We start from the raw sequence: 12,527 nt of genomic DNA, 5'->3' as shown, positions 1-12,527 counted from the left end.
ACGAAATTCACTTCAAACGGAGTGGGTAGACTTGATTTTGACCACTTTATTAAGTTTGTTTTCGTAGAAACCTTTCTGTGAAAGTGAATTTCGTTTTGTATTAATTCTATCTTAATTTCAATCAATGTTTTATCAACCATGCTTGAATTTAATAAATAAGAAATAAATAAAAGAAAACGATTTAGTTTTATATTTATGTTTAAAAAAATTATTTCATTTAAACATAAATATGAAGCTGAATTGTTTTCTTTAATTTATTTCTTATTTATTAAAATCAGGCAATTGGTTGATAAAACATTGATTAAAATTAAGATGCCTCCATCCCTCAAAAGTTAGCGTCAGCTGCTTCTTGCTTGCCATGATTTCTTTGCAGACTGATACGAGCCTCTGTCATGTGTGTGGACCTTGTGACTATTGCGCAAACGCGCAGATGGCAGTGTCGCTGTCAAATCTAACCAAAAGTAACGTTGCGCTGAATTGGAAAATGAACTACATTACGTTACCAAATTTTCAGTAGTAACGCGTTACACTACTTTTTTCTCAAAAAAGTAGTTACGTTACTGTAACGCGTTACTTTGTAACGCGTTACACACAACACTGCTGGAGAGACAATAGGGCTCATTTACATCACATTTGGTTAAGCCATACCCCCTGTAAAGCCGTTTTGAGATACAGATGTTCTAGCATCATATTTAGTATTTTGTGACAGAAGGCCGGATGACAACATGCAAAAATAAACAGGACTTTTTAACTTTGTGTTGATAACAAGTTGAATCCAGTCTGTTTCAGATGTGTGAATCATCCAATGACCATTTTTGTCCACAAATGCGTTTAATCTGTGAAATATAGATATATAGTCTTTAGTTTACATCAGATTTCGCATGGACGTCTGGTAATAGAATATAATATACAATCTGAGGACTATTTACATCGTAACATGTAAGGGTATATGAGATTACACTCCGGTAATTTACGTTCCGTGAATTAAAGCTTCGTTTACAGTCTGGGGAGATGCGTCACTACAGTAACGTGACTTCAAGCGGTTCACAACAGAACCGAAAGAGAAGACAATGCTAAATAAAGTCGTAATTCTTGCTATTTTTGGACCAAAATGTATTTTCGATGCTTCAACACATTCTTACTGACCCACTGATGTCACATGGACTACTTTGATGATGTTTTTATTACCTTTCTGGTCATGGAAACCGTACATAGATTTTCAATGGAGAGACAGAAAGCTCTTGGACTAAATCTAACATTAAAACATCTTAAACTGTGTTCCGAAGATGAACTGAGATCTTCCGAGTTTAGAGCGACATAAGGGTAAGTCATTAATGACATTATTTTCATTTTTGGGCAAACTAACCCTATTAACGAGCCACACTGTTCCCTTTGAGGGCGAGGACACAAACAAAAGCAGCTTATCCAATATGTAAATATACACAGACAATGACGCCCCCCCCCCCGCTGCACGCTAGAATCTCTGGAAAAACAAGCAAATTTCAACAGCAAAATGTACGCTTTTACATATACAAAAACTGCTATCTCAAACATGGAGAGTCTTCTTCGTGATCTCAACAGATTCTGCAATAAAACTAAAATCAAAAATTTTGAAAACTAAAACTTTCTCATTATCTTGAAAGTTGTGCTGCCGACTTGTGTCACTAGTTTCTGTGACGGGTCACATATAGTATAGATTTTATGCTAAGTAGCATGCCAGTACAAACACAAGACACAACTCTTATGTACTGCTATTAACACTGGAAAGTTTATTACCTGCAGAGAAGGGCATGAAGGCGTCACGTTTGATCAGCTGACCGTTCTCATTGAGGAAGTGTTCAGGGTTGAAAGTGTTGGGTGTCTTCCACTCGCTCTCATCTCTCAAAACAGACGTCAGCAGTGGCAGAACACACGTCCCCTAGATTTCAGAAGAAACCACGGACAAGATTATTGTGCCGAATACTGGGGGTTAATTAATTTTGTCTGGAAACAACAAAACGAGTACTTTTCATTAAAATAAACTTTAGTGAAAGATAAGGTGGACAACATACTGTAAAGTGTGAATATCATACAATACGAGTAAGACAGACCTTCCTGATTAGATATCCATTGAAGTTCACATCACAGCTGGTTTTATGTGGCAGATTCAAGGGCACTAAATTTGCCAGTCTCTGGATTTCATGAATCACAGCGTCTGTGTAAGGTAAATTCTTCCTGTCCTCTGTAACTGGTTCACATCCGTCAAGCACCCTGTCAATTTCCTCATGAACCCGATCTATGACCCAGAAGATCACATAGAAAATGTTTCTTTTTTTTTCTTATTTTTGTAAATATAAAGAGAACAGTTATGACCTTGTACGTGAGGATATTTGGCCATGAGCAGTAAACCCCAGCGTAGCGTTGTGCCGGTGGTGTCAGTACCGGCACCAAACAAGTTGGACACAGTCATGAGCAGGTTCAGATCATTATATTGCGAATCATTTTCTCCAGATTTCTGTTAAAATCACACAAAAAAACATGCTTTATTACTATTTAGGGTGAGAATAAAGGGCTCGTTATAGTTGTGTGTAGGTCCTAAGGCGTAGTCGCGATGGCGTAGGATCCGCGTCATTTTCATTTATACTTTTGCGTCGTCGGCGGCGTGCAAACGTGCACGCAGACCGCTGGGAGGCAGTATCCACGTGTGTAACCACAGTAGCAGCGCGACCGTCAAAGAAGAAGAAGCTTGGCAAGTTAACCCACAATCGAAGAAGAAACATCAACTTGTTGTGATGATTTCAGTAGACCAGCAATGATGGAAGTAAATGAGTAAAAAAACGACTTTTGTTGCAGTTTGAGTCAAATCACTCCTCAACTTGGCCATTCTTTGTTTTCACCATCGCAAACGGAAATACCTGATGGGAGGGGTTCTGGTGGACCAATTACAGCGCTTGTGGTCCGGGCAGAACTGACGCGCTGTTAAAAATTTTGCGAGGTGCACGTCAGCCTACGCAGAGCTACGCACAGTAGGGTTGTGCAGATAGATGATAGTATCGTGTATCGACGATCTTCGGACATATCGCCAATGGCAAGCTTTCATGGCGATAGTCATGACGATAGTTGGCGAATGGTTATTATTATCATCATCATAATTTTGCATGCTTTTCCTCGCATGAGGGTTTGAGGGCTTCACTTTACGTGAGAGCTTTTTGCACGCACATGGACTCGGACTCGTTCTAGCACCTAAATCCAACACGTCATGACAGCTGCACTTCTCTCTGTCTCACGTGCACGCGCTCTCGCATCTGTCCGAAGTCTAAACATAAATTAAAGTAATCCTTATGTATTTGTTCAGTTTAATGTGTTTCATGCGAGCTGAGGCAAACTATCTCTTTTGTTTAAAATGTAACCTGCTGCATATTGGCGCCTCTCTCACTCTTGCGTACGTGCAGAGAGAGCTGCATTCTGTCTGAAGTCAGATAGTAATCCTGTTTATGATATGCATTTCAATGAGTTGAAGCAATACACCCCTCGTGTTTAATATATGATCGCGTTCCACTGGACCGATGTTTTTAAAAAGGCATCTCTGAGAGCACCACTGCTTGACACTGCTCGCTCCCTGGCACGCAATAAATTTTAGAGCGCCTGGGCTTTAATGCTCAGATTAATGGCAACAGTTTTAAGAAGGTTGCGGTCATGACGGTGTTGCTCTTGTTCTTTTTTGTCCACCAATCAAGTGACTTGTCATAATGAACAAATAAATAAATGAGTAAACTACTGCCCCACCCCCCCGATACTATCGTGTATTGCCGATCTCACAGGCTGACGATAGGACGATCTCAAAATAGGGCATATCGCCCAACACTAATGCACAGGCTATAGATATGGCATAGAACTTATGCACGACTATAAATCGGGCTTTAGTTTTAAACATACGTATATTAACCCACACATTTGATATATAAATTCATGATATTCTACCTCTAAGCTTTGTTTTTGGATGAGGAAGGCATCAACTAATCCTCTGCAGTCAAGAGGGTTAAAGGTCTCCCGCAAGCGATCCACCAGCACCTGCATTTCAGCATGGTATTTCTTCAAACTTGCCATAAGCCGTCTCCAGGTCTTCACCCACGGCCTAAGCACTGGAAACATGTTGTAGATCTGCAGGTCGAGCCACACGATAAAGTACAACATAAATATCAAGAGATCAGACTTTTTACAATTCTGCATTGTTGTAAAATTTCCAGAACAATTATGCAAATTTGTTGCAGCTTTAAAGTAAATACATGTTACTACTAGTGCTGCCTCACTAATAATTGCGACTAGTCGTATAATAATTACACACACACACGCACACACACACGCACACACGCACACACACACACACACACACACACACACACACACACACACACACACACACACACACACACACACACACACACACACACACACACACACACACACACACACACACACACAACATTTGCATGTGTATATACATGTTTATATATATATTTAATCTATATTATGTATAAATATAAATATTTATTATATAAATATACATACATGTATGTGTGTGTATTTATATAAACATAATTATTATACACAGTACACAGACACACACGTATATTATGTAAACAAAAACTTTTATTCTTCAAACGATTAGTCACGACTAATCATGAGCCAGCACTAGTTACTACAGACGGTAGAGACATACACAATTTGTTTTAAAGGTGTAATGTGTTTTTAGCGGCATGTAGTGGTGTAATTGCGAATTGTAACCAACCTCAATTTCAAAACGCAAAGACAAGCTAAGCTCGAACTGATTTTGCCAAGTGAGAGATGTGCTCAGGGCAACATATTGTGTTGACCCAAGGACAACATTTTTCTAAATAAAACCTAAACCCACCCCAAACCCCAACCCTAACCATAACCAAACCCATAATTAGAGGAACATTATAAGTGAAAAACAATGGTCTAGAAACAGCTAATCCTTAAACGTAAAACAAACTGTAAACTTATTTCTGAAATCTGATTGGTTGGTTGAAATGTTGTCCCAGGGTCAACATAATGTTGCCCTGAGGACATCAATCACTTGGCAAAATCAGGAGAGCCGACAAGCTAAGGTATCTGCCACATAGGCTGTTTCTCAATTCCAAGAATGCAAATAACGAACTTGCGTTCTTGTGGAGATCATTCTTGCCAGGTGACCTTGGAAGAACGAACTCAAAAAGGTTAGGAGAACACGGAACACACTTGTAAGAATTGAGATGTGTGCAATCTTCCTGTTGGTCACCTGTCCTCCGCCATTGTTTTACAGCAATGACTTCTGGGGCGTAAAGCCATTTCAGCGTGCAAGTCTGCACTCGATGCATCCTCGATATCAAGAACACATCCGGGTATTTTCATGCCTACTCTGTACTTGCGTTCTTGAGATTTGGAATTAAACTTCGATGGTTAACGATGACGTAGAGCGAGAACACAATAGAGCATGTATTGGTGTATGGAGATAAAAACAGCTCATTCTAAGGTTATAAAAAACATAACGATTAAATATGTAAGGTCTTTATACACCACTGATTATTAGGGCTGGACCAGAATATTCGATTATTCGAATATTCATTCCGTGGGTTGACATTCGATTTTCAGTTTTGAGATTCTTTTCTTACAACATTATTAGCGTAAATGTAGCCTGACGTTGTCATACTCAATTCTAGTCAGAATTTGAGTCTTATACCGTTCCGTTGGGCTGTAATTATGGGGCGTGTTTCAACCGAACCAGGACAAAAAATGCCTCTGCACTCAATTGGATAGACCTACAATCAATCAGAGCAACCGAGTGTGTGACGTATGTTGAAATAACGTCTGTCCTTTTGCGGCTTGAACTGCTAGTTATTTCATACAGTCAGACTCTCTATTACCATTTGTAAGTTAGCCTGATAGGGAACACTGTACTGTGCCATGTTTTCATTTAATAACTACTATATATTAGTATATTATATTAATGCAACCAAACGCAACAACCAGACATTTTGATGCTGGGAAACTGTATTGATAAACTTTCTGAGTTGATTAACTTTCTGACATGTAAGAACCACTAGAGAACAACACCACTTCTGTTACCAAAATGTGTGCGCAGGCTATTTTATCACGTGGGCTGTAAAAGGAAAAAGGGCTGTTAAGATGGGAACCTGTATGGCAGCAGAGCCGGTCATGTGGATGATCTGGTTTGCCCTGTCAACCATTTCGTTAAACTTTGGGTCCTCATATTCGAACCGATTTCCATAAACAATAGCTGAGATGATATTAGAAACGGCATAATTTACTGGCTGGGTTGTATCAAAAGGATTTCCTGCGAGAGATACAGAAACGAAGATCAGATTTTGTTAAACATCAGCACTCAAATTGGCATTTATGAACTGTATGCTGTAGTTGATATACCTTTAAAGGTCTCAAAAACTTCCCGCAGATATCGCGTCTCCTGAATAATTTTCTCTTCACTCAGTTTCTTTCCCATCCCAAAATCTCGAAGAGTTGAGAGAGCAAATCTTCTCATGGTTTTCCACTTGTCACCATTTGTAAAGATGATTCCTGCAGAAAAATAGCTTCAGTTAGTTTGTGTTTATGATATTTTGATACTGTTTGTTGATCTGTAATCTTTCTCTGTAAGAGCTTTTATAAAAGTTCAACATACAACCAAGTTATACAAATTATAATGATTCAATCCTTATTGAAAGCTTTGTTTAGCTTGTCCAATTTGTTGTAAAAGCTAGTCCATACTTTAATCCCTCTATCTTTAGTATGCATTGGCTGCATCTGAAAGCTTAGGCAGCTGACTTGTTGCCTCATGAGGAAATAGGGCTGCGTCCGAAACCGCATACTGTACAGTAGGTACTGAATAAGATGAAGAACCTACTTACTGACATTTAAAACAGTAGGTACTCTATAGTATGAATCCTGGTAGTATGAATGAGATTCGGACGTACTACAGTACATCCGCCATGTCGCTACATCAAGTGACATACATCGTCATCACCTAATAAGACAACGCATTGTCTTCTCTGTTGGATAACTCCTCTCCCGGGACATCATGGGATAGTGAAGTCTAACTGGAAGTAGTAGGTTTTCTGGATACTTTTTGCATACTGTTTTTCGAATACTATGTATTCAGACATAATACTCGCCTACTGCTTTTCACGTACTATAAAGAATGGAAGTGGGTGGTTTCGGACTCAGCATAGATGTGTTCGAGTTCATGCAGCGCTGCGCTGACCAATCTGCAAGGTTTGTTGCTTGAGGTCGAGAAAGGAATCAAAAAAACAAATCTTTTAATAAAAGTTGCAACCAGAAACCCTTTGTATTGAATATTTATTTTAAAACCATATGTCAGGGTCACATGCCTTCAGCGCCAGCTCAAGTCAGACAAAATTTCTAACTGGCATGCACTGCTTCAAGTCAGCTGCTAATTGGTCTGCACAGCACCGCATAAAGTCGGCAGCATGAGGCAGCTCTGGGAACAGAGAGCGTTTTGTGATTTACACTAAATTTGTGCTCCAGCCACTTTCTTGGCTTTCTATTTTAAGACTTAATCAGGCCAGGGACGGATTGGCAATCTGTGCATTCTGGAAAAGTCCAGAACGGCCATTCAACGGAGGGCCTTTGCCCGGCCGTTGGCAAAAAAAGTCTAATAACGCAATATGAACGGACAACAGAAGGGGCACTAATATGATCACTTATATTCTGCTACGTGTAAAAAAAACAAGGAAGAAGAGTCGGCCAACTAGCCGTGATTGGTCCACGGATTCCCGGAATTCGCGAGCCTGAGCATCCACAGCCTGGTCATGATGAGGGACAGACAGAGTTAACTTCACATCAGCAAGAGGTCCTGTAAGTGCCAGTATTAGCAGGACACGTCACATTATACAGTCTGTTAATAAGCTTGCATCAACTTTCCAAGCAGGAATGATACAGGCCTTACAACAATAGACCTGCTTGAAGATCAAGATAATTCATTTCAGCTTAGAGAGGTTGATCAGACAGTTGTTCTGAAAGTTATAAAGGACTTAAATATCACCTCCTCAAAATATATTTATAATCTAGACACAGCTTTTTTTAATAAGATTGGTGAAAGGCTGGACCAAAATACCACTATATTAATATTTCCATAAAATCTGGACAATTTCCAGATGGGTGGAAAAATGCTTTGGTAGTACCCCTTTTTAAATCTGGAGATAATAAAATATCTGGTAATTATAGAACTATTAGTCTTCTTCCTGTTTTTTTTAAGTCCTGGAGAAGATTGTATCAGAACAACTGATGCACTTGAGATAAACCATTATTTAAGTCCTCTACAATTTGTATTCAGGCAAAGCCATTCTACAGAATCTGCTATTTGTTTATTAACTGAAAATATCAAACAATCACTTGACAAGGGAAATGTAGTAGGTGCAGTATTTCTAGATTTAAAAAAGGCATTTGATACAGTCAATCACAAGACCTTAATTTCTAAATTAGCTAAATTTAATTTATCTAAAAAGTCATTATTTTGGTTTGAATCATATTTAAAAAATCGTGAGCAATGTGTTACAATTAATAATGTGAGATCCACCTTTCTCAAAATTGAAACGGGGATCCCTCAGGGCACAGTTTTGGGACCTATACTTTTTAGTCTCTACATTAATGATTTGCCAAATGTATGTCCAGATTTAGGTTTTGGGCTGTTTTAGGATGATACCAAATTGCTTGACTCTTGACTGTGCTTTTATTTTTATAAAGTCTATGATTTTTTCTCCATAGACGCAATGCATTTTATACTGTCCACACTGTTATATTCTATTCCCCTTACCTACCCCAATCCCTAACCCCAATGTCACAAAAACCTGTTGCCAGTCTTTAATCTATGAAAAACTACCATTTAGTATGTTTTTTTAGCTTTTCCGTTCATGGGGACACTCTCTGTGTCCCCGTAAACCACCTTTATAGCATAATAAGCATGTCATTATACACTATTCATGTCCTCGTAAACCACATAGACCAACCCACACTCACACACACACCAAAGCAAAAAATATTTATCCAACCCCATTAAAACAGTCTGTGGGTGGACATTCATCGTATTGCATTGGTTTTCATTTCTTTCATTGACTTTATTGTATATGAGAGGTTGTAGTGAGCTCACATTTTCTGCTAGAATGCAGACTAAGGTTTTGAATTAGGCAGTCCGTCCCTGGATCAGGCTCAACCAGTTACATTCCCTGTGCATGCACACCCATAGAAATGTGGGACAGGACATTGTCTCAGGAGACAGGAAGTCAACCTAACGTTAGATTTTGATGTAGCTTGATGCCTTCATGCATTGAAATGCTTCCTACAAAGGCAGCCATTATATAACATTAAAATATTTTTCTCAAATTACAAAGTACAGAGCAACAACAAACAAACAAATAAAAAAGAAATTAAAATAATTTGTTTAACTGACAGTTAGTAGTAAAACGTTAAAAGTAAAAGTGATGTGTTACCATGTTCTTCATTGATGTCTTGGACTATGGGTGTGATGTCTCTTTCCCGAATTCATCAGCCTGGTTCACTAGTGCTTGTTTAACCGCCTTGTATCCGGCCAAAACCACAATCTTTTTGGGTCCAAGATGAACTTTGAACACTGACCCATATTTCTTGGATAACTGAACCGGTAAACAAGAGAAAACGGTGTAAACATCAACAGACATCCATCTATACTCCAAAACTGTCTGACATTATAACATTACGGCCTCTATCTTACAACTGGGGCAATGCAGCGCAATGCGTGACTCAAGTGTCTTTTGCGTTCAGGCGCATTGTTGGCGCGTTGCTATTTTGAGGCAACTAAAATAGACTACACCATTGACCAACAAAACCTGGTCTAAAGTCTAAAGTCAATGGCGCAATATGTTTTTTGTTATTTAAAGAGCGCATTAGTAATATGCGCGTATAAACGGGATGCCAACGCGGGTTTGCTTATCACACACATGAATGCGCAGCAGCACAAAAACCTTTTTAAATATGAAAGATTAAAGGATTGAATGTAAAAGATTATTATTGAGTCTTTTGGACATAAATGAAGACCGATTATGAGACGTTAGAAGGCACAAAGCCTGGTAAGTAAATAAATGCTTTGCTTTAAACAAATGCATCTGTTTTTAAATGTTTTTTTTTTAAATGCTACCTCACGGATTTATTGTATATGATGACTCTGAACCTGTGGATATGCTGAGATGAGAAACATTTTTAAGTAATGCTTAAAAATCTTGTGACGCTGTCCAAGTGCTGAAACGTGCGGAGAGCCGTTTGTAAATTCTTTATCTCCTGTTTGTTACAAGTATTTTTAGAGTACAAACCTTTTCTTACGTACTTGTAAATTATTTTTGATGATATTGATCCAGTTTACAAGGCACTTGAAAAAGACTTTTTGTGAGCACCTACAGTATATAAAACAAATAAATGAAGGTTTTCAAGAAACTTTCCCACTATTTTTCCCCAGGAAAATTAGCCAAAGCTAAATTCTTATGACAGACAGGAGGGTAATGAACCATTCTAAGGGCCCAATATATAGTAATTTCCTGAATATAAGCACCATGCATTGTTTTATTTACCCTGTTTTATGCAAACACAAAACAAAACCATGTATTAATCTCACTTGTGTATTAACCTCAACCTATTGAATCAGATCACGAGTTGACAATAAAGTAAAATAAATACAATGCCATGTATAGTCCTCACTCATGCATTAACCTCAGAAATTTTGACCTTAGTTAATCATCAACCATACTTTATTCAGGGGGGCTTGATGAACTTTTAGCTCTGTTTCAGCAATGCCCTGATCATAACAATCAAATAATAAATCAAATAGTCAAAGTAACAGTGAATAAAAATAAACAAATAAAACTTGCCAGAAACAAAAAAGAAACTTATCAAAACAAAAACATCAAACTTTTGGAAATGAATGTAGTCGGTGTAGGGTTAGATGGTAAGAGGCTTGTGGTGGCGTCAGCAGTGGCCCACAGCCAAAACTTCCAGTAGGTCGCTGCATGCGCATGTTTGGGGAGAAATCTCACTCCAGACAAATCACTAAAGTTGGCAACCCTGTTATAAACTAACAAACTGATCATGCTTGTTAAAACTTGCAAGACATAATATCTACTGAGACTGTAATGGGAAACTTCTGTGATATTAATAAAAATATAAAATCCTTCTCACATTCCAGAGGCTCACATGAAGTTGTTTAAGGTCCAGAATGTGCAGGTTTCCCACGAGTGGCAGTGGTTTGGGTCCTGGAGGTTCTTGGTCATCTTCTGGAGACCTGAAGCAGAAACAAATAACCAAAAGCAGCAGAAGAGCAGCGAGTAAAGCTCCTGTGCTGGAGACATTCAGGAGAAGTGTTTCCACTAAAGCCATATAGTTAAAGAGATTTATACACAGCTGTAGTGAGTCTTCAGACTGAACAGATAAGAATTCAGCGCAGGAGGGAGGAGCCAGGAAAGATTTGCAACACAAACACAACAGCAGTAGGCTGTCAGTCGGTCCACAGTGGCCACAAAAGTATTTGGATAAGAAGAAAACTTATGCATTATGGTTTATATAATAAAGAGTGTTATTTCAATCAACCAACATAAGCAAACATAAAGTTTTTTGAGTTGACAATGTTGTTTTCATATAAGAATTTGCTTATTTTAAAATGTGAAACTGTAACAGCTTAAGTTCTCCAATGACATCATTCTCCAGGAAGTGGGAAAAGAACATTTGGGAAGTTTTGGTGGGAAAAGAACATATATTTCTTTACTCCAAAACTTCCATTCCGTGTAATTACATTTCACCATGAATACTAAAAAATGGCAAACTTTAGTTTAATTTATTATAGATATACTTCCAAAAATTACAACACAAGCATATTTATTACAGTTCTCATATTGCAGAACAATAATGACACAAGAATATTTGCATAATGATATTCTTTGCATGGCAGGGTCATGAGGGGTACATATCCTCCCTAATAATCAGAAACGTGATATTTTTAATATATATACATACTTTATGGATCACAGATCTGTGTAATGCAAATTTTTCTGTTGTCCACCACAGGCTGACGTCCACCGATCCAATCTGTCAATCTTCTCCTGTACCTTGGCTTTTGCCAGGATAGCAAAGTTTACAAGCAGCGAGATCATATAGCATGAATGAATTCTGTATGCTGATGGTTATTGTGAGGTTGCTTATCATAATGGTTATCGTAGTGCTGTTGGTATTTTTCTAAGGTTTGATTACACAATGATAAGTTAAGGTATCTTGCGCCATTAAAGAGACCTGATTTGTCACGATTATTTTGAGAGAGAAAGCTTTACTAGGATATATGTCACCAATAGGGAAAAAAGAAAATTGCTATTTCCATTTCATGGAGACTTTAAAGTTGTATAAATTAAGTCCTTAGCAACACACATTACTAATGATAAATACATTTGTTGATATATTTACGATAGGAAATTTACAAATATCTTTATGGAACATGATCTTTA

The 12,527-nt window shown here is 38.1% G+C and overlaps 1 pseudogene; it reads right to left on the bottom strand.

Moving 5' to 3' along the window:
- Positions 1-11,467, bottom strand: part of LOC135734229 (cytochrome P450 2K1-like) — a 15,264-nt pseudogene extending 3,797 nt beyond the window's left edge.
- Positions 11,468-12,527: the final 1,060 nt, after the last annotated feature.

This window comes from Paramisgurnus dabryanus, chromosome 3 (assembly GCF_030506205.2).
Source record: "Paramisgurnus dabryanus chromosome 3, PD_genome_1.1, whole genome shotgun sequence".
NCBI lineage: Eukaryota > Metazoa > Chordata > Actinopteri > Cypriniformes > Cobitidae > Paramisgurnus > Paramisgurnus dabryanus.
Note: the sequence above shows the minus strand (reverse complement) of the source record. Positions and strands in the feature narration are given on the sequence as shown.